Genomic DNA, 24,826 nt, shown 5'->3' with positions numbered 1-24,826 from the left:
GAGTTGCGCTTCAACACCGGCTTACTACTGGCCGACACTGTTCACGCAAGCACAATGATGCATGCATGTGATGCTGACGCAGGAGCTGGCCAACCAGAGGCCAATACTGAGCTGGCGTTTTGAAGTAGAACACGGAAAGGCAACGCTGTGTTTACTACGTGAACAGCATAGGAGACATGGAAGAGATGAAATAGTTGAATAATGTCATTATTTTTGTGTGCACAAAAAGTATTCTCGCTGCTTCATGGCATTAAGGTTGAGCCACTGGAGTCACATGGACTATTTTAACAATGTTTTGACCACCTTTCTGGACCTTAAAAGTTGCAATGACGTTGCGGTCTATGGAGGGTCAGAAAGTTCTCAGATTTTATCAAAAATATCTTAATTTGTGTTCCGAAGATGAAAGAAGGTCTTACGGTTTTGGAACGAAATGAGGGTAAGAAATTAATGACAGAAATTAAATTTTTGTGTGACCCTTTAAGTACAGATATCGGAATGCTACAACATTAAAGTAACAGCTACAATTTTAAAAGTACATGCCTCATTCATGATTTCAAGAGTCTCATCAAGTTTCTTCCCAACAGCTCCTCCCTTCCTCCTGTAGAGTCTCAACAATTTAGGCGTGTATTCGTCCAACTTCCCAAAGAATGTGGACTGTAGTGGCTTCAGTGTGATCCTCCTCGATCTGAGAAAGAGACCAAGAAAGATGGAGAGACATCATGAGATACTGAAAGAAAAGAATTAGAGACACAGGGAAGAGAAACAGAATACCAACTAGAAAAAGTAACCATAGAAATACACTAAGAACGACATTTAGGTGGCCTGATGTCTGGAAAGGGATGCTACACCGGATGAGAGCTAATTTAAGTGTATGGTTTCAGTTTAGTTAAGTTAGCAGCTTAGTTTCAGCAAATTCCACACTACTCCTAAGTCACTTTTTTACAGGACTATAAATTTGCTCTGTGAAAAGCAAAAAAAACCAAAAAAAAAAAACAGGAGAACTGGACCTTTGCCAACTGAGTTAACTTTACCCCCAGTTTCCTCACTACAATAAATGTATTATATAATTTAAATATAATTTATAGAAAGTTACTTACCTTTATCCAGTGTAGCCTACTTGTCAGGAGAGTCACCTGGTAAGGACACAGTGTTATGGTTAGTAACTGACCAATGCATGAAACCCAAATCATAGCAAATCATTTAACTATAATTAAAAATAGTTTCACATTTTCTTCTCTCCACAAACACTGCAGGTAGTTGACCTGCCGATCAGACAGCTAATTGTCTTCAGTTTCATATGAAATGTTTCTTTGTGTTTGTTTTTCCTCGGAGCTCAGTCATGCAGAAGGCAGGATTATGGTCACGTAAAATGATTGACAGATACCTCTAATGAGCGATCTAACCATAGACCGTAAAAACTACCGTCCTAACTAACGCAAACCACGAAGAGAAACAGACAGAGCGCGCTCGTTCAGCTCTTCAGATCGCAGAATTCAGTGGTAAATGGAGTAACGTTATGCATTCTGTATGACCAAATAGTTTGAAAACTAAATCGATATTTCTACAAATGCGCGCACGTTTGGATAGCCTAGGGCCGATTTAAAAGATTGTTGTTCCCATCAGTCACTTAAACACAAAAACATATTTTTTAAAGAATAAAATAAGACCCAGATAAAAAAAAAAAAAAAAAACGACGTTACACTACATTATTCATGGATGTTCTAAAACTCGACGTGCTTACACTACGTTAAATTGCATGCCTTATTTTATTGCTGCATTCTAATGTAAGCTTCAAATTACACTACAACAAACTATTTTATCGCCACTTGCAAAGTTTCAATTAAAGTTAGGCCTACCGTTACATGTAAATCAACTATAGCCACCTACCAGCGTAACCATATGGTAGGCCTAATGCTAATTAGAAAATCCACGTACAACAATCTTCAATTACATTTAAAGCCTCGTTTTTGTACAATTCAAGAACTGTAAAGAATGTACCAACCCAAGTAACATTAACTGTTAATTTGCTAACTTTATTCTTACCTTAAGTTCAGTCCTCGTATTCGTCTTCGTTTGAATGCAACGAAACAGGAATGGGGAGGTTTTTTTTGTACCGAGTAAATAAAACAAGGTATTGTTTGTTGTGCGTGTGTACCTAAAAAGCTTGGCTGGGATTACTTAGATTAATTTTGTGAAGGAATAAAAAAATGCACATTGTTTTGTGTTTTGAACAAATGCAGATTAATTCAAAACTAGATATATTAATGTAAAGATACAAACATAACATTTTATTGTTGATATCACGCATTTTAATTACTTAACATTTATGTGGAGAAATCGAGAATATGTATATTGATAGATTACGTTTTTGTATAAAAAGCTAGCCCCCTATATATATTAATTTTCTTTGTAATGTCTGTTCAACAGTTATTGTTTGATTTATGTTAAAGTATTCAGTACATGCATACATCTTTGTTTGCATACTCACAGCTAGGCGCTGGGTGTCCAGTGGGTGGCAGTAGCCAGATGGGAATCCCGAGAGCAAACCTAAAAGAGAAGAGAACAGAAAGAGTTAGTAGTAGTAGTAGTAGTTCACGCGATGTTGTGTTGCACGGAGCTGTGGTGAGACCTGTAAAGAAAAATGCTGGCTGAATAAACCAAAGAACCCAAACATCCATCACGCTTGTTGCTTTCTTCAAGTGTGTTACAAAATATTGGCGACGAGGATGGGATAAGCAGTGCCATTTTGAGTGAGTTACGACGCTGAGCATGGACGTAGAACAACTGCAAGATCAGCTGAGCGAGGCATTGCTCGGGCTGCAGCTTGATCAACTGCACGAGGTGTGTGTGTATGCAAAACTGTCGGCAGAGGGGCAGAGTAAACGGCACTCGCTGATCAGATTAATAAGTGAAGCAGTAGAGAAGGTTATAGAAACTGAACAGGGTGATGTAGCCCGTCAACATGTGAAAGATTTATTAGAGTTTGCCAGCGAGATGTCGCGGCGCAGCGGCCGCGCAGTACAAGATGGTGGCCGCGGATGCGGTGGCGACACAGACAGGAGTTCGGTGGAGCTCGCGTATTTAAAGCAACAGTACGCAGAACTGCAGCATAATTTCGAGTTATCCACAAATATGCTGAAAAATGAAATCCAACGCTTGAGTTTGAAAGTTCCTGATGTATCAAGTCCCCCTGTGTTTCCCCAACATCACCAGGCAGTCCAGGAAGTCACAATCCGACGTGATTTTAAGATTAACGGCCAAATAGGAGAACGGGGACAGAAAGATAAGCTGTCATACAATAACTTGATGCACCAGATTGATGCAGGAACAAATAAAGGACACAGAGAGTCTGAGGTCATTGATGCTGTGATCAGAGCAATCAGTCCAGGTATGAGCCTGCGTGACATGCTGGAGATTAAGACCGATTTAACACTTTCCCAGCTGCGCACAATTCTGAAAGGCCATTATAAAGAAGAAAGCTCAACCGACCTGTATCATAGACTGATAAACATAACTCAAGAGACCCGGGAGTCACCACAAAACTTCCTCTTCCGAGCTATTGAATTAAAAGAAAGACTGTTAGCTGCTGCTCGTGAGCCAGATGGAGAAGAATCATACGGTCCAGATCTCATACAGAGGAGATTCCTACGTGCGCTGGGGACAGGCCTGTCAAATGACCACATTAAATACCAACTTAAAGAATGCCTGGATGACTCTACAGTCACAGATGAAGTTCTCATCACAAAAATGAACGAAGCTACAAGCCTCGAATGGGAACGACAGCAAAAGTTCAAGAAAAATGCCCACGTCAAAGAGACTAAAGTCACTGAGATTCAGGCCGAATTGCATCAAAGCCAAGATAGAATGGTTCATGTTGTCGCAGGTAAAGAACAGTCTGTACACACACAAGTAAAAGCCTTGAAAACGCCACAGGTCACAGACAAGAAAGACTCTGAGCTCTACGAAGCCGTCAAGCAGCTGAAGGAGGAGATAGGAGAAATGAGGAAAGCAATGACTGCTTACCGTTCCACACAGCACCGAGAAAGGAAGCGGGGATGCCGTGGGTGTCAGGAACATGGTAAAGGTGACCAGTGTGACCATTGTTTCAAATGTGGACAAAGTGGGCATCTCTCTCGAGGGTGCAGGGGACCACCTGCAGGAAGAACAGAAAGAGGGCCCTCAGCTAGTAGTATAACAGTAACAGCTCACACAACACCACCCCAGTGGTCAGAACATCAAAATGTACTCCTGTGTGACAGCATCAAGCAGTTGGAAGCAGCGAAACAGAATGAGACCTGCCTACAGCTCATCAGATCAGTAAGTGCTAATCAGCTATCCACCAAACACCATGCACAGTTGCTGAATTTGATTGGAGAAAAATGCCTGGTGAACTGCTTCTTCGATGGTGTGGCAACGCAAGCCCTCTGGGATACTGGCTCACAAGTCTGCCTCATGAACGAAAAGTGGAGAAAAGAATATCTCCCACACACCACGCTACATAACCTCGAAGAGCTTCTAGGTCCTGGAAGTCTAACTGGTCGAGCAGTAAATCAAACAATCATCCCATTTGAAAGCTGGGTCGAAGTGACATTCAAGCTAGGAACAGACAAAGCCACACCGCTGGAATTGGAGGTACCTGTATTAGTATCAGGTGATGATGGGGTGGCAGAGGAGCCCATTATTGGGTATAATGTTATTGAGTATCTTTTGAACAATGGTTTCGAGCAACCTACTAGTGTAACAACCAAAGCCATGAGTACTGCCCTGTCCTGCGACTGTAAGAAAGCAGAGGTGTTATTGAACTTAGTGAGAAGTCAGGACGGTGGATGCAGCGAGGGAGTAGCGAAAACGGGAAGGTCAGTAACAAAAATTCCAGCTAAACAGGCTACAAGTGTTAAATGTTGCATCAAAACGGGCCCTTTGTTAGCTGACCAAAATGCCCTGTTAGTGCCGGATGAGTGTGCACGGTGGCCAGACGGATTGAGGGTGGAGGAACACATTGTCCGCCTCCAGAGAGGGACTTGTTCACGCATCTGCATTCCGGTGATTAACGATACTGACCATGACATCGATCTGCCTCCACGTGCGGTTCTGGGCCATATACAGCGAGTAAAGGCCATCTATCCAGCTGAGGTGAGACCAGTAACCACCCAGCAAGAGATTGCAGCCGAAATCACCACACATACCACTCAAAGCCCACCCCTCAAAGACAGTAAAGCGGCTCAATCTACAGAAAATGCTGAGGAAACGGTAACAACTGAAGAGAAATGCTTATGGGATCCTCCCGTTTGCGTTGACCACCTAACGCTCGAACAGCAACAGAAAGTAAAACAGCTTTTAAGGGAGGAAAGTGGTGTCTTTGCCCACGATGACAGCGATGTGGGATGTATTCCATCTCTCCAGCTAAAAATTCGCCTCCATGATACCACACCTGTTAAGCACACATATATGTCTGTCCCAAAGCCACTGCACAAAGAGGTTAAAGAATACCTGGAGGATCTATTGAATAAAGGATGGATTACTAGATCAAAGTCACCCTACTCTTCGCCTGTAGTCTGCGTGCGTAAGAAAGATGGAACTCTCCGCCTCTGCTGTGACTATCGGCAGTTGAATAAGAAATCCATTCCGGATAGACACCCCATCCCCAGACTATACTTGGATGAACATGGCCTCTTGTTCCGTAAAACAGCAACTCGTCATCAGCTGGTCCTGCCAAAAAAATACCACCAGCTTGTGTATAAGGAGTTACATCAGGACATGGGCCATCTAGGGGCAGAACGAGTACTGAGCTTGATCAGGGATCGATTTTATTGGCCCCACATGCAAAGGGAAGTGGAACACTATGTCACACGTGTTTGCAGTTGTCTGAGAAGCAAGCGTCCAAACAGGGTAACCCGAGCTCCTCTGAGAAACATCACCACCACTTATCCATTTGAGTTGATATCCATTGATTTTTTACATTTGGAGACGTGTAAAGGAGGTTATGAATACATTTTAGTTGTGATGGACCACTTTACACGGTTCGCTCAAGCATATGCGTGTAGAAACAAGAGCGCAAAGACTGCTGCAGAGAAAGTGTTCGGAGACTTTGTTTTGAAGTTTGGCTTTCCAACAAAGCTGCACCACGATCAAGGCAAGGAATTCGACAATAAGCTGTTTGCAAAGTTGCAAGAGTACAGTGGCGTGCAAGGCTCTCATACAACACCGTATCACCCACAGGGAAACGGGCAAGTTGAGCGGTTTAATAGAACTTTGCTCGCAATGCTGAGGACCTTGCCCGAGACCGCTAAAGCTGACTGGAAGACATCGCTTGCAAAGGTTGTTAATGCATACAACTGTACAAGAAATGAGGCGACCGGGTTTGCACCCTACTATCTCCTCTTCGGCCGTACACCCAGGTTGCCCATCGATATCATGTTTGGTGTTCCAGCAAAGGACCAAAGCTCTTCTTACCATGACTATGCTGAAAGCTGGAGGAAGAGAATGATGGAAGCTTACAAGGTGGCCTCAAGTGTATCGAACAGAGAGAAGGAAAGAGGAAAAGCTCTGTATGATAAGAAAGTGCACGGAGCTGAGTTGTTCCCTGGTAACAGAGTACTAGTCCGGAACTTTAAGGAGAAAGGTGGACCTGGGAAGCTCAGACCCTTCTGGGAAGAGCAAGTCTACGTCGTCACTCAGAAGAAGTATCAGGATAGTCCAGTATATGAAGTTCGACCTGAAGCTGGGAGGGGAAAAACAAGAATACTGCACAGAAACCTGCTTCTTCCATGTGATTACTTACCCATAGAAGATGAACACCTACCTGGAGGACCTGAAAAAGAGAACAAGAAAAAGGTTAGAAAAACATCAAAACAGAAATCTCAAATGCACTGTGACAGTTCAGATGGTGAAGATGATTGGAGAACCCTGATTGGAGTGCCAATCAACAGAGAGGGTCGAAACAACAGAAGGCGTCTACAGTCAGAACATCCAGAACCTGATTCAGAGGACACAGTGATCCTGAACGATGCAGTTCCGGAGGAGGAAGATGAGCAAGGAGCAGGGCGGGGAGAAGATGATGTGTCATACTCAAGAACAGAGATCAGAGAAACAGATGATGCTGAAGAGAGTGACACGGAGACTCCTTCGCAACCAGCCTGCAAAAGAATATATCCTTTGAGAAACAGAAAAGCAAAAAAAATGTTTACTTACCATACCCTAGGTCAGCCTAAACTGTGAAATTAAATGGAAAAAAAAATTTGTTCTAGTTATAATGTTAATTGACAGCTAATAGTTTAATCAGTTCGATTGATAAGCTGAATTACAACAAGAACACAATTAATTTAATATTTTCAGTTTTAATGATAAAGTAGTAGCTATAACATTCCAGATAAAAACATTTACGAAGTAGATTGTTTCAATGGTTCAAGGTGTTCAATGTTGGGACTACATTCTGTTTTGTGGGGGAGAATGTGGAGAAATCGAGAATATGTATATTGATAGATTACGTTTTTGTATAAAAAGCTAGCCCCCTATATATATTAATTTTCTTTGTAATGTCTGTTCAACAGTTATTGTTTGATTTATGTTAAAGTATTCAGTACATGCATACATCTTTGTTTGCATACTCACAGCTAGGCGCTGGGTGTCCAGTGGGTGGCAGTAGCCAGATGGGAATCCCGAGAGCAAACCTAAAAGAGAAGAGAACAGAAAGAGTTAGTAGTAGTAGTAGTAGTTCACGCGATGTTGTGTTGCACGGAGCTGTGGTGAGACCTGTAAAGAAAAATGCTGGCTGAATAAACCAAAGAACCCAAACATCCATCACGCTTGTTGCTTTCTTCAAGTGTGTTACATTTACACCCACTCAGATTTACTTTTTTCAGTCACTGTTATTTGTCATGTTAATAAATAACAATTCTGTCATTTACATTTATCAGTATATGGGGATTACTAAATGATTAATTAAATTATGAATATAGCCGTTTAACATCTTGCATTTAGGAAAGCATAAAACAAAACAGCATATTGAAATAGAGGGGAAATAATGACAAACAGGAAAAAAAGTTACTCAGACATACAGTGAGCTGGTCCTTCAGAGCTTGTTTTTCTTTTGAATATCTTTCCAAAATGAGTTGTTTTGTTGTTTGTCTGCATGGAATCCTGTACTTTGGATCAAGTGTATTCACGAATGCTCGAAAACCTTTATCCTCCACAACAGATAGTGGCTGCACGTCCTTGATTATGAACTCAATTAGCTTTTGATCCAGTTTTTGTTTGGGAAGACTATGAGCTACAATGAAAGAACAATCATATAAAGAAAACAGCGAGTCAGATAAAAGAAAGACCTTTTAAATCTTATGTGCAAAAAAATAACCTAAACTAACCAACTAAGACTGAAATGACTATTAACATATACTACACACTATTATTGACATACATCAGAATTAATGGGATGATTATACTGTATACTTGCTTAGTTTCCCTACACCAAATAATCTTAAAATAAATAATTTGAGTAAACACCTACCAGGGTATGGCATCTTGGCCCCAAACTGTTGTTCAATTGATGGCTGGATCAAGCGCCTTTTCGGGGCAGGCGGAGTTTCTCCCTCCTTTTGGAATTGCGATAGGAAAATAAAAACCCTTAATGAGTTAATGAGGCTAGGCTACCTAAATCTGACTAACCACAATAGTTAGTAATTTATTTGATTTACATTCCCGTTTTTTAAACCTTCAAATTGATCTGCTTATGTATCTGACGTAAAATGGTGCGTCAGATTAGTTAATTAATTAACAATTAGTAACAATTGTTAACTGATCCTCTTCTGTCACCTCCTTTTTGTGAACGGCCCTAAGATGTTTTATCATTGGGGATGTTGTTTTATTATATGCTAATTTTTTATCGCAAATTTGCCATTTAACTTCATTTTTTGTCGAATCTAACGTAAAGTAGCGCCAGACTACTGATGTTGACCTTGGAGGCATTCATCTTCGCGTGAGTGTTGTTTGTTTTATTGTTGTTGTCGATCGAGTTAAATCAGATTTATTCTTCTTGTCCTAAACTACAAGGAGGAAGATCAAACCCCGCCCAGCAACCGATTCTAAAAGATTTCATTGGGTCAGTCATTGCGCTGACTGCTACACAATGCTGAAATAATCATCCTACCTAAACCACTCTGTGTTACGACTGGATCCATTTATTTAGTCTGAACTTTATTTCTTCACAGGTGACGTAATTGTGTTGACAAATGAAATCGGCTACAGGCTGCGGTTTGTGTTAAAAAAAAAATCTTAAAGAGGAGTCGATTCCCCTTAATGGAATCGACTCTCAATTCCCAACGCCTCGGAATCGATGCTTTTTGGAATCGAGTCCCAGCCCTACTCAACACACACACACAGCATTCACACAAACATCTAGCATTAAAACATTACATTAATAAATTACAGTCTCGTTCAATTAATATTCAATAATGATTTTAATACTCAATTTGGAGTTCAAAAAGCAACAGCAACAACAGCTCACCCTATAGAGACGGGTTCTTTCTAGCAGCCTGTAAAAGTGTGAAAAACACGGAGATAAAGCAGTTAGGACTTCTCTTTAATAATCCGCTTTAATATTTCCCCTCAGAGTAATTGCTGGAAACGCATTAAGGCGTTAACATTCATTTTAAAAATCGCTAGCGTGACCGTTAGCTAAACAAGTTAGATGGAAATGAGGCACAGTCTCTTCACCTGTGCTGTAGCACACCGAGTGCCTTACTAGTACCTTTTAAGTGTCACAGAAGTGAAATCTGTGTTAGCTGAAGTGAAATCTTACCTGAAAGCCCCAGATGTCGCTGGGATGAGTCTCTTCTCTCTGTGGGTTGCTAAAAAACTAATAACTGGGATTAAGCAAACAGATGAGCGCAGCATCGGCCTGCAGTCGGGAACCGACTCGGAGCCGACGATTGAAGAGCTGAGAAACAGAGCACTGACCGAATTATACCAGCCTACGCCTGGCCGATGTTTTTTAGACGTTTCGATATCGGGCCGACGTCGGCCAGATGTACGTGTGCTGTCCGGGTATGTTAGATTGATAAATGAGGCCCAATGTGTGTTGAAAATCTACATAAACACTCATATCTGTTGATTTTTCTGATCTGTTTTTTTCAGTGCACCTGAATCAGCTAATCAAGGTCTTTGAGTTTACTAGCAAATCACATCCACGTGTGTGGATGAGGAACCCTGCTTTACATAAAATCACTGAAATATACTAGAGGTGCATGCAAGATGAAGCTTCATGAACCTTTGATGATTTGCAGCCAGATGTGTTAAAAAGTGGTTCATTTCTCGAAGCTTTGAATGCAAACTAGAGACACCTGCTGGTCAATGCAAATAAAGCCAAGTTCACACTACACAACTTTAAACGTTGACAGATCGCTGTGCTGTCCAGACTACATTACTTGATTGTCTGTCTTTTAGTCTTTGTGGTGTTCACACAAAGACTACCCTAATAGCACATCTTGGAGACATCTATTTGACGTCTGCATTTACAGGGATAAATAGTCCCTTAAATGATAGATTCTGGTGACTTTTGTGGATATAAATGGACATCATTCAGACATGAGATGAACAAACCCAATACAAGGCTATATTACAGTAGCATCTTTGTGTAGAGCACCAGAGCTCCTGGGACCCTGGGCCTGGTAGGCCTGTTCATTAATCCATCCCAGCGTTTAACTAGTCACTTTTACCTGCATACTTATTGCTTGTATAGCATACTGAGACTACAGATACTACAGCCATACCAAGAAAGGTCAGTGGGTGGCAATTATAATACTCCAAAGTAAACTACTTACTAATTAGTAGCCTAACCATTGACTTAAGGGCATGGACAAGGAGATATTTATTTTTCTGCTAAATATGCACCATTTATTTTAAATATTTTTTGAAACAGTTACAGTGCAACAAAACCATATGTAATACAACACTCAATTTGTTTATTCAAAACCATTTGCTATTATGAGAACAATAATTGGCAATAATTTAAAGTGCTTCAAGAACTGAAAAACATTGAGAAATAAATAAAAATAAGCAAATACAGTTTACTACAGAAAACATTTTCCCCTTCCTTTCCTTTTTGAACAGCTTTTTGGGTTAGCAGAACCTTTCCTTTTCAACATGTTTGGTGACAGTGCAGATGATGCTTCGGATTGGCCATGAAAGAGTGGGAAAAAACGTGTTGGTAAAGAGGATGTGGTAGCTGATGCTGAGGATGTGGTGGCTGATTCAGAGGAGGTTGTAGCTGGTTCTGAGGTTGGGGAAGCTGGTGCAAAAAGATGTTGTCTGTCTAGTGAAGAGGAGGCTGTGGCAAATGGGGGACATCTGGCTTGTCCAGAGGTGGTGGCTGGAGAAGATGAGGGTTTGTCTGGTGTTCTGGCCTGTTGACCAGAGGAGGTGGTGGCTTGTGCAGAGGAGGTAGAGACTGGCACAGAGGAGGATTTTGCTGGCCTTTTGATTTTTTGGGCCTGTTGAACCAGTTTGTTTGCCTCCTTTGAGGACTGCATCCTTGCTGCCTCACTCAGCCTTTTCTGCATTAGTGCCTGTTCGGTCTCTTTCTTTTTCTGTAAATGTAATTGGTAGTTTTGGAATGATGAAGGCAGGCTCGCCTCAGAGGCTGGTCAATGGTCATAGTTGAGGCTGTCCTGTCACTGGCTTTAAGTGTGGACTTGATTACTGCGAGGCTTTCATAAGTTTCCACATTCATGGAGCACCTGTCATCTTCAAGGATATCATCCATCAAATTAAATGATCCTTCCACCAAGGGGCCTGTGAAAATGGACAGAAGAGCTTTAACTAGCTTGCACATGGTCGGATACCTCACATCCCTCTCTGCCTTTTTCAAGGAAGCAACATGGCTCCACCAGTCTACATCGACTCGACAGTTGCCTTCAGTGTAGCTCTGTAGACGAAGAAGCATGTCCCCATCCAGCTGGTAGGCCCGGCATTCTTCTACCAGCTTACCAATCTCTTCTGGAGGGACAACATTTGGCAAGGCTTCTCCTAATGCGGTCAAAGCTCCAATGACTCCATCAGATAGCATTAGAGATGGAGTAAGAGCAGAGAGTGATGATAATATGATGTTATCCAGGGGAAGGTTTTTTAGCAGAAACTCTGCTGACCTCATATACCCTTCTTTGAGAGAGTCATAGATATGATCAACCCATACCTTTCCCTCCACACGGGCTTTGTTCATTGCAATGTAGCAAAACTGTCCAACAGAGAGCCTCTTGTTTGGCAGTTGCAAATCCCTTCTCCGTACATCAACCTTGAGAATCTCCTTGTGACTCAGTGGGATAGCCTTTGGTCTCATAAATTTGCCCAGGAGCTCTCTTACAAGGGCACCATTTCCACATGCACCAAATGCACCATTGGCTTTTCATGTTGGAGCTTTTTGGCAAATCTCTGAAATGTTGGAAGGACCCCTGCAAATATAAAAGACAATATGAGTAATTAAAACTCACAACCAGTGTTGGGAATTATCTGAACACGAGTCTGATTATGCATTTAAAATACAATATATAACTAAATAATAATACAACTAAATTTTGCTCAAGCTAAATATTAATAGGGTGGTTTTATTAAAAATACTAGTCATACTACTCAACAGAAGAGATAACTTTTTGATATATTCCTATACGAATTTCTAGTCCTGTAACTCATTGGCTGTCTAATACAACCATTCGCTGCCAAAGACGTCTTTAGACGTCTTTTAAGTTTTTTTTAACGGGGCAAGCTGGGGAATGATCGGCGAAACTTGTCCAAATATACCGTGACCTTATACCACGTAATTGCGTATTACATGACGTCATGAACGCACATCACGGAACAGAGCAAGGCGAGCATTTGTGCTTATAAAACTTAAACTTTTTTATTTATTTTTGAAATGACCGATCGTTTCGCTAGATAAGACCCTTATTCATCGTCTGGTATCGTTTAAAGCCCTTTGAAGCTGCACTGAAACTGTCATTTGGACCTTGAACCGTTTGGGTCCCATTGAAGTCCATTATATGGAGAAATGTTTTCATCAAAAACCTTAATTTCTTTTCGACTGAAGAAAGAAAGACATGGACATCTTGGATGACATGGGGGTGAGTAAATTATCAGCAAAAGTTTTTTTAAAAGTGAACTAATCCCTTAAGCTTGTCGGACAGATTTCTTTTCAATTCTGCCGAGATGCCGTGTGTAATAAGATAGCCCGCATGCTGTCTCGAGACAGACAGATGCGTAAGGGCGAGTTTATCCTCCGCTAATTTCTGACACAAAGTGACGAGTGGATGAGCGATTGTAAACGACAGATCAAACTCGGCAATGAAGGAGCACAAGTGAATTTTTAAATCAGCCACGCGATCAGTCATTGAGGGTCGGATATCTGCTGTGGCTGTTGCCCCCGGCAAACGTGAGGTGTGTTGAATTGCTCGGACAGCTGCTTGATGACTAGGGTCTAACTCGTGCCGTGGCAGCACTTTTTTCCCGCTAGTTCCATATAATATTTTCCTTGCACACAAAGTGCAGAAACATGCTCCAAGTTTTTGACACCAGCTTCCAAAGGGCTTTTCGTCTCTACCCACCTCCTCTATCCAAGACCAGCGCCATTTATTCTTTATGCCTTTATCGACAAGTTTGGTATCTTCCCCTGGCTTCATAAAGTTTCACTCCATGACTTTGGCTACGTTTCACGCTGCCAGTGTGGGAAACACTGTCGTAGTGTATGGGGAAACACAAAACAAAATCGCACGTGGAGTGACTGCTGAATCAATCTGATTGGCCAAAACCCAAGACCAGCCCCTACCTTATTACCGATTGGCTGAAGTAGGCTTACTGGTGTGGTTTAGTGAAAGCGCCTCTCAGATCACGCAAACATTTTTTCCGCAGACATGTCTGTACGCCGGAAATCCGGCGTGGCGCCGGAGTGCTATCAGGCCTGCATTTACATCTGCAAGACGACTTATTTAGGGTGTTTGCTCATCTGCAATACGTCTATAGGATGTTTCATTTTAGATGTCAAATAGATGTCTATTAGATGTCTTTAAGATGTTTATGATTTAGGATGTATGTAAAACTGACATCTTAAAGACATCTGTCAGACGTTTGTAGACAGCAGATGCTTTCCAGATCAAGAGATCTTTAACAGACTTAAAGACATCTTGCAGACGTACGTGTGCTATCTGGGTACCTGACTCTATGTAAATGATCCGCAACCAGGGGTTAGATACTATACGAGCTGACAACAACTCTGTCACGTAATGACTCGATTAGGCCCCTAAACCATGTTTTGTAATGAAAACACGCGAGAATTGACTCTTCGCAAAGAGCTTGATTGACAGGCGATCTGACCAATCAGAACGCGTTTATTATGTGCACCATCTTGCCCAGCAGCTACAGTCTGTCTTCATAGAAATACATGTTAAAACGGGGGAAAAAAAGAGATGAATTTAAACTTTTTAAATATAACTAAATATAAATTTGTGCAAAGGGTTAAGCTGTGCTGTTGTTGGTTGCCATGGTAATGGTAAGGTACTCCTTTGAAGTACTTGTTTTGCGTACCAGAAATCTGTCATGTCTGGCTCTGTATGCATGGCTTGCAGCACTTAAGTCAAATACTGAGTGAGAAATAATAAAATAATATGTTAAAACGTGTGCTCTTATAATTTTGTGGACAAAATCCTGTGAACTTCGCCCTGATCGGGAGCTCATCTGTTTTCAATGCAGGTTTACCATGACGCTTCATATCATCTTCCCACTCATTAAACTATGACAGGTCCTTTACTGCAAAAAGACGGTCACTGCAACACTCTAAAGTGATGAAACTACGACGCCATGTGCTTTTTAAAACCAATTTTATAGGTTTGACATTGTTGGCTCGGAAAATATTTACATGAGCATGCCCAGTAGCCACAGCTGCATCTGCCTTAACCACAAATCAGACAGTAGAGCAGATTAACTTCGGTGGACTTAAATTTTAAAAATGGTGTGTTTCGTGGTTGAAATAAAACACTTTCTGATGTTTATCCATGTTAATTTTATACATTAAGTACATATGAAAAGACGATCGGTTCACGTGTTTGAACTGAGGCAATAGAGTGATCTGTCACGACACATTGAAGAGCCAGAAAACGGTATTTATTGTTTGAATTTCTTAAAAAAATTACTCAATTTAAAAGCAGAGAGTCCTGAGATCTTGTTTCATATCAGAAGTAACCTGCTCTGTCTTCTCTGTCGGTGTGTTGTCAGTTTCCTCTTTGCTCTGCGATGTATCTTTCACTGCATGAGAACATGTGTAGTGTGAGAGTGGCATTGTTTTTCTTCCGGTGACCTCAACCCATGCCTTGCTCTTTCATTGGCTATAGCTCGTCACGACACCTGACACCACATGATGTCGAATCGGCCGACTGGTCCAGATATTTGGCATGCTAGATATTTGTTGGCGACGCGTTAGCGAGCCTCTTTGATGCATCGTTGTGTAGTTCACACATAAACATTGCGGAGCGCCAATCACCCGCTGATTTTCCCCCGATTACAGCCCACCCTTTCGATGAGCTCGTTAACTTGCAAATTGGGCTTAAAATCCTGTAGTGTGAACTAGCCTTAAGGTGCAGAAAAAAACTGTCAGGAGTGTGACAGTTCAAAAAGGCTTGATACATTAACATACACACACACACATCTCAGTTTTTCATAATGTTTCATTACTGGGCAGTGATTTTGTTGAAGATAGTGAAATGGTGGAGTTATTTAGACTGGATGAATGAGGTTAAAGCAACACTAAAGCTTTAGCTTCACTAAAACAACACAAGTGCTGCAAGTACTGTGCTGTTCTCCACACAAGCTTTGAAGCCTAGATATCAGGCTGAACTGATCGATTTAGATACACTCAACCAACCAAACTAACACTGAATTTGCAAATGGTGTGTAGCAACTATAGCAAACATTTATGCAAAAGGATAAAGTTGAGTTTCAGTTGTAGAAAGAAATAAAGGAGAGGAACTGTTACATGAATGTGTGGGAATTCACAGTCATCTGTCCAAACTGGGTGATCTTAGATCTGTGTGGGTTAAAACTAACCGAGTTCCCACAGCCAGCAGTAACATGCTTCAGAAAATACAACAAAAAATCCCAACGGTCTGTAGGAGGAGTCAAAAAAGGAGGTTTTCAAAGATTTTCAAAATAGCAGACAGGAAGTTCAACTCTAGCATAAGAGGTATCCTTTTTTCATTACAACAGGAAAAAATCATCAAAATCTATTGCCTTTTTTATTTCATTATTTTGCCCTTACATATTTTGAGTATGTTCAGGGAATGATGCCGATTACTCTTACCGACTGTCATAACCACAAGGTATTCCAAAAAAATATAGCATTTTATGACAAGAGTCTAAGTAGACACCTTTTAAAGCATCTCTGAAGCACTTTAAACAGCTCAGTCTGTGTCACAACAAACAAATCCAGCTAACCGTGAATTATCAGCCTTCAGAGTGACTTGTGCTGCTGAAATACAATGGCTGAAGGGAAAATGTGCTTCTTTTTAGTGTTTGTGGTGTTAATAACAGAATCTGGATCTGATCTGTTTTCTCAGGGCTGGAGAGAGAAAATCAGCATATTATAATTTGTAATTCATGAGTAGAAACATTTTAGAGACGCTCGTGTGTGAAGACCTTTTGTTCTTTTCAAAATACTTTAAAAACTGTTTAGGAATGAATTTTCTAAATGAGTCATGGACAGTGGAAAATGCCTCAAGTTTAGATATGTAACACTAGTTACATGAGGGAATGAGACGCTGCATCGAACGCTTTGGGAATGCCTTTAGCGAGACCATGCTCTGAAAAGTGTGTAGTCAAACCAATGAATGGGCGCGATGTCACGGACAGAGTGACACATGACCAGGAATAGCAGGGATGCCAGAAGTATGGCAGGAGGCGCAGCGTCTCGTTCCATCGGGGAACTAGGGTTACATACGTAACCTTGAGACGTTTCCCTTCAAGAACTTGAGCTGTGTCAAACACTTTGGGAATGAGATGCCCAAGCTGCTAGACTTTCAAGTCCCTGCGTAGTGTGTATGAACTTCAGCACAGCTACAGCAAAAGGAGGGAAGAACCAGGAGCGTTACAAATGTCGAGGTCCGCAGCGTTACATTTATCCTGCATTGCCACACCCGACAGGAAGGCCTTCGAGGCTGCCACACTTCGGGTGGAGTGAGCCTTGACCCTTAAGGGTGAGGGAAGGCCAGAGGACTCATATGACATAATAATGGCATCAACAATCCACCTACTGAGGGTCTGCTCGCACTGGACACATGTAATTTAGCTTCTGCTGGTCAGGCTCCCGAAAGGGAGGGGAACAGAATGCCTGAAGTACGACGGGCCGTGGTACTGATGTAATGCATTTATTAGTCTTATTTTATTTTAGCTTTAGGAAATCGAATCGTAGAGATTCGATATTGATTTGATTAATTAATATTAATCAAAAAATATAATTTCTACTTTATTAACGACTCGTCCAGGGAGCATTAAACCAGTATATCTTAGCAATTCTGTTTATTTCTTGGCCACGATAATAATACAGAATTGGTTGGGTAATTCTGAGCACAGGTAGTAGGCTCTGGTTGTTACGGGGCTGACGAGACGTGAGACGTGCGGATCCATATGCAAAGCTTTATTATAAAACATGGTCAGAAGACAGGCAGGGTAAAATAACAGCAGACAGGTATGACAGAGGCAAGACACAGAACAATCCGAAGGGCAGCGTAGGTCGACGATCAGCGTACAGTATCCAGACAGGGCAAGGCAGAGAGAATAATCCAGGAACACGGGCAGGAATCAAGACACAGGAAAACTAACTAAGAAAACAGGGAAACGCTTTGTAAGGTAGACGGGCTAACAATACTCGGCAGTGAGCAAGAGCAAGTCCCAGGCTTAAATAGTGAGTGAGTGATTGTGAAATGATAATCAGGTGTGGGTGAGATAATGGTGAACAGCTGTGCATGTCGTCAGTGCAATGGGTTGTGGGAAATGGAGTCCAATGAGTTGTGAGTGAAAAAGTCAATGTGGTGAACGGGTGACCTCTAGTGGTGGTTGACCGGGAGAGCATGGACCAGATTCGTGACAGTGGGCAAAGTTTTGACTTGAATATTACAGAACAGAAGACAAAAGATTTCTTTATAAATGAATCAAAGTTTATTTGCTAATCTACGATAAAATACTACACAAAACACACATACACGCATATACATTAATGCGATTTGAAGAAAGTTAAAGTATAGCACTATTTGCTATTTCAAAAGGTCCACCAGGGGCAGATCACGAGCAGAGAACCTTACTATCTTTACTTTTAAAGATTAAGACCACCAGCTCAGTAAGGTATGAAGATAGTTGTTATTTGTTTTTTCGGTCCTTTCCTGGTTGAGGGAACCCCGCGACTGCAGATTGGTTGTTGTAGCTGTAGTTGTGTGACGCGTTTCAAGGGATGCCCCTCCGGTGGTAGGTTGGCTTCTCTGTGACATGACAACGTGAGTCTGTTTAGAGTTCTTATGGCTTCAGGTTTTAAAGTTTCTTCGGTTGAAACTTTGACGGCATGTGTGGATTCTCGCCAGATGGTATATGGCTGAGGGCGCTTCGCAGTGTGATCAAATGATGAAGCCAAAGTTTTCTAACAAGTCAGCGAGCAATGAGCAAAGCTTTTGTGCCCATTTTAAACTGCCCGATTTGGATCCACCCACGGGCGACTGTCCCAATCAGATTGTTCCTCTAGGGCGGAGCCCCACCCTGCACGGCTCATTTTCCATGCGTACATAATCTGCTTAACCTGTTAGCGTTCACCAGAGCGACCTCGCACTGAACGCTCTTTGTTTGCATGTGTCATTGTTTTCTAATAGAATAAATGAAACGGGACAAAGTTAATCTTGACAAACTATATATCATTCTGAGGGTCTAAGCCTCAAGCATCGACGACAGATCGCTGTTTTTCGATGGAAAGCTTATAAGGAATGAGTGGCACAAATTTGCTACATTTGTGTAAGCAGTACACATCCAAACACGCAGAGTAAAAAAGCCGTACGTACCTTTATCATTGTAATAACGAGCCACAAACGCGTCCACTGCTGAAATCCCAGTTTAGTTAGAGAGGTAAGGGTCCACAGAACAACATCCAGCGAGCACTTTTAGTCCAGCGAAACAATAACGTTGTAATAAGGATGAATATTCCTTTGTTTACGTTTCATTTCTTCAGAGAGTTATTGTTCGCGTCCGTTATGGAATAAATTACGCTCAAAAACAGCGTCTTGGTGGTAAAAAAACAAAACGATGTTGTAGCATATGGTCTTACAAACATAATGAGACCGTCTACAGAAAAAAAAGTCTCAGAAAAGCGGAATATAGATTATTTGAATTTGGCGCTCCCTCCAGCCGGCAGTGACGCTTCTGTGACGCACGCTGTCATCTGAGCGGGGCGTAACTTAGCGATCTGCTTTATCCATAAAAAACTGTTTTTTTTTTCTTCTACATTTTTTATATGTGTGTGTGTGTATTGTGTGGGGAATGTGGCCGTGTCTGCATGATTATAATCTGTATGGACGCACATCAGCGTGTTTATTAGCGACTCTATGACGGCTATCATTGTGATTCATTGATCAGCTATTATTGATTATATGGCCCATCTGTTTGATTATAATCTGAATGGAAGCACATCAGCGTGTGTTTACTGACTCTATGACCATGTCTGGCAATATCACTTCACGTCTGGCAGTGATATTTATCATTGTAATAACGAATAACGAAGAATACTTCAGTATACATACTATATACAAAGCATTTTTTTCAATTTTTTTTCCTTTTTTATTACTCAAATAATTATTTTTGTATTTTTTAGTGCTCAAATAAATCTGTCTATTATTTTATAATTGAAAAACTATGCAGGAACATGTATAATGACTAAAATAGCTTGTATAATTCTGCAATCCATTTGGTGGTTATTTTTCCTCAAACAGGGGGGTGGGGGGGACTATAAATAGTTTCAGAAAATATTGCAGGAATCTCATTTTTCATGGTATCTTCTTCAAATTTGAAATATGAACCCATGAGACACGTGGCTTTCGATCCATTACTTTTCTGGATTGCTCCAGGACTTATTTCATGTATTTGTATATGAAATAAAAAAACATTCAGTGTGGAAAAATATTTTTCAAGGCACGTCAGTGTCTATAACTTTTTATCTTTTTGAGCATTATCAACTCTGGATGATAGATAGTAAAGCCCAGAGTCTTTTCTTTCCAAAGATACCTAATTTGTTTGTGTAAGCACACTTTGTCACAAACTGTTACCATTTTAATTTAGGTAGGTTATTTTCACCTGCGAGGCCCTAAATGGGGTTGAAGGTTAACAGGTTAATTATTTCAATATCATGAAGCAAATCCTAACAGATTTCTATTCGTGTTGTAATCATGACGCTGCATCTCCTGCCATACTTCTGGCATCCCTGCTATTCCTGGTCATGTGTCACTCTGTCCGTGACATCGCGCCCATTCATTGGTTTGATTACACACTTTTCAGAGCATGGTCTCGCTAAAGGCGTTCCCAAAGCGTTCGATGCAGCGTCTCATTCCCTCATGTAACTAGTGTTACATATCTAAACTTGAGGCATTTTCCACTGTCCATGACTCATTTAGAAAATTCATTCCTAAACAGTTTTTAAAGTATTTTGAAAAGAACAAAAGGTCTTCACACACGAGCGTCTCTAAAATGTTTCTACTCATGAATTACAAATTATAATATGCTGATTTTCTCTCTCCAGCCCTGAGAAAACAGATCAGATCCAGATTCTGTTATTAACACCACAAACACTAAAAAGAAGCACATTTTCCCTTCAGCCATTGTATTTCAGCAGCACAAGTCACTCTGAAGGCTGATAATTCACGGTTAGCTGGATTTGTTTGTTGTGACACAGACTGAGCTGTTTAAAGTGCTTCAGAGATGCTTTAAAAGGTGTCTACTTAGACTCTTGTCATAAAATGCTATATTTTTTTGGAATACCTTGTGGTTATGACAGTCGGTAAGAGTAATCGGCATCATTCCCTGAACATACTCAAAATATGTAAGGGCAAAATAATGAAATAAAAAAGGCAATAGATTTTGATGATTTTTTCCTGTTGTAATGAAAAAAGGATACCTCTTATGCTAGAGTTGAACTTCCTGTCTGCTATTTTGAAAATCTTTGAAAACCTCCTTTTTTGACTCCTCCTACAGACCGTTGGGATTTTTTGTTGTATTTTCTGAAGCATGTTACTGCTGGCTGTGGGAACTCGGTTAGTTTTAACCCACACAGATCTAAGATCACCCAGTTTGGACAGATGACTGTGAATTCCCACACATTCATGTAACAGTTCCTCTCCTTTATTTCTTTCTACAACTGAAACTCAACTTTATCCTTTTGCATAAATGTTTGCTATAGTTGCTACACACCATTTGCAAATTCAGTGTTAGTTTGGTTGGTTGAGTGTATCTAAATCGATCAGTTCAGCCTGATATCTAGGCTTCAAAGCTTGTGTGGAGAACAGCACAGTACTTGCAGCACTTGTGTTGTTTTAGTGAAGCTTACATTTACATTTATTCATTTAGCTGACTTACAATTGCTATATATGTCAGAGGTCGCACGTCTCTGGAGCAACTAGGGGTTAAGTGTCTTGCTCAGGGACACATTGGTGTCTCACAGTGGATTCGAACCCGGGTCTCTAACACCAAAGGCATGTGTCTTATCCACTGCGCCATCACCACCCCCCTGAAGCTAAAGCTTTAGTGTTGCTTAAACCTCATTCATCCAGTCTAAATAACTCCACCATTTCACTCTCTTCAACAAAATCACTGCCCAGTAATGAAACATTATGAAAAACTGAGATGTGTGTGTGTGTATGTTAATGTATCAAGCCTTTTTGTCACACTCCTGACAGTTTTTTTTCTGCACCTCAAGGCTAGTTCACACTACAGGATTTTAAGCCTGACTTAAGTTTTTTTTTTTTCGGCAGAACACATAAACAATATACACTATGACAATACCAGGTTCAAAAGCTTGGAGACAGTGTATATATAGAAATTAAAGCTTTTATTTAGCACACAAGTGATGATAAAGACATGTATCATGTTACAAACTTTCTATTCAGCAAAAAAAAAAATCTTCTTTTCAACATAATAATAATAATATATATATTTTTTTTTGAGCAGCAAATCAGAATATTAGAATGATTTCTGAAGGATCATGTGACTGGAGTAATGATCCTAAAAAGTCAGCTTTGATTGATCCTAATAAACTGTTTTACTGCACTCACAAGTGAATCTCAAGTTATTTTGTGTGATCGCTAAATATATTAATAAATTACAAAAAAACAAACACATTTAAATTTATTTTGTCCTCGTATTCTTTCTTGTAACTCTTCCCTCTCAGTCACATACTTGACTAAATGGCTCATTATGAAGCTCATAATACAGCTCATTATGCGGGCTTTTGTCTTCTCAGGTGTGAATGTGAAGGTTGACGCCTTCTCGCATAGACCCTTTTTACTCAAAAAGTGACTTAGAAAATTTAAATCAATGCATTGTTTTCTGTGAGCTAATAAATAAGATAATTTTCACATTATTTTGAAGCAAAAATTCTAGGCTACAAGATCCAGTTCTCAGAAGTCTTGTGAACAAATGTTCTGTATGTGTTTTATGGCCTTATTTCAGTGACTTCAAAATTTTTGTTTTTCTCTAACCACGTATTAACGTTGCTTTCTCAAAAACACAATCAAGTACGTAAATGCTGTAAACATATTATTGTAGCCCAGTTTGTGCTGTTTACAGTGTTATTAGACTTTAGCCATTTATATATTTATAAGCAACTGAAAAAAGCACAAATGTCAGGGCATGTCGAAAGTTCTCCAGTCCCCCAAAACACCCTCAGACCCCAGAAGGATAAATTATTATGTTGAAAAGAAGAAGAATTTTTCATTTTTTTTATGTAAATAAAGTTTGTAACGTGATACATGTCTTTATCATCACTTGGGTGCTAAATAAAAGTTTTAATTTCTATATATACACTGTCTCCAAGCTTTTGAACCTGGTATTTTCATAGTATATATTGTTTATGTGTTCTGAAGGGGAAAAAAAACACATTTTGAAATTCTGGGTTATTTCTCTCAGCAGATCTTCTTCCAGAAACAAAGTAGCTGGGATAAACTTGTTTGTTTTCGCGGAGGCGATGTGGGCGTTTACATTTGCGCGCACCTCACGTGGATGTTTGAATGTGAAAGGCTCGTGGCCGCATTAGATATAATGAGTTGAGACGGGAAAACTGGACATCGCGTTGGTTTCATATGGATTACTTTAACATAGAATACGTGTTTTGGACGTGACTTATTTCATTTAAAAGTAGACATTTCAAGCTTTCTATACATATATTTCTCATGTTTTTCAGGCGAGTATTCGCAGAGATTCATGTTGTTTTATTTATGTGTCTGTGACGGAGAGACAGCCGGCAGAGAACGCACCCTGTTTATTATCTCTATTTTTTAAAAGCACATTGTTTTGTTGTTATTATGACTATACACAAATAAAAGTAGACCCTTTGCAGTTTCAAAAGATACGTTACTCTTATCTGTAAGATAAATGTTTAGTTTGTTTCGCGTCATAAAGAAAAAACGAGACAGCCTGCACCAGTGCGGGCTTCGACCCCAGGGGTTTAATAGCAGCAGCAATTATTATTTGTTCTTTTGGAAAACTTAATACAAGTTTGAGTCTTTGTTCTGCTAAAGGAGAGAAAAAGCGTACATTCTGGTGGAATGCAGAAGAAGAACGGGAGTTCAGGAAGTAATGAGAAGGTCACGTTTGTGTGTGTATCTATAAAACTTCAACGCTCAGACATCTCGTTGTAAAACAGTCTTCCCTTGTTGATAGCATCATTGAATTATGCGTTAACGGTCAGGAGTCTCCGGGAGTGTCTGTCGCTGGAAAGTGTCCAGATACAACGTTCTTTTTACTGTTCTGGTTGAATTATGTTTAAGTGATAAAAAGCCACAGTGACGTCCTGTTCTGGAATACATCCAGATGTTTTCCTCAAGTCTCTCCTTGTTTTTATGGGTCTCATAAGGTGATAAGCAGAACATGGCAGGAAACTCAGTTAGACAACTGGGCGCGGTGCTGTTCATTTATTAACTTTATGACTTGCAGATAATGGAAGGGGAAGTTCCTTAGGAATGTGCTCTCCTGCAATTATTTTGTGTGTGTCCTTCTCCACAAGGCACTACACTGAGGAGGGCACTTGAGGGACGTACCCTGGCCTGGGGTACAGAAAAGCTTTGGCCAAGCAGGGCGTAAAGTCCACGAAGGAGGGGGCCACTGACAAGGCCTGCAAATCTCCGACTCTCTTCCGTGATGGGGTAGCTAACAAGAAGACAGTCTTAAGTATCAAAACTCGATCTGAAACCTCCTCTAAAGGTTCAAACGGAGGTTTACAGAGAGCCTCCAGGTCCACGGCCAGATCTCATGGGGGGATAAGAGATAGTACGGGAGGCCTCAGCCTCAGTGCACCGTGGAGCAAACGTGTAACCAGGGGGTGTCTTCCCACAGACTAACCACCGAGAGGGGCGTGGTAAGCAGTTATAGCTGCCACATTCACCTTCAGGTTGGAGTGGGTCAACCCTGCAGATAATCTATCCTGCAAGAACTCCAGCACTGAACTGACCAGGCAGTAAACTGGGTCAAGCAGGCGATCTCTACACCATGAAGTGAAAAGGTTCCACTTTAAGCCATACAGTTTCCTCTTAGAGGGAGCTCTGGATTGGAGAATGGT

This window comes from Barbus barbus (genome assembly GCF_936440315.1).
Source record: "Barbus barbus genome assembly, chromosome: 3".
NCBI lineage: Eukaryota > Metazoa > Chordata > Actinopteri > Cypriniformes > Cyprinidae > Barbus > Barbus barbus.
This window is presented reverse-complemented; position numbering follows the sequence as displayed.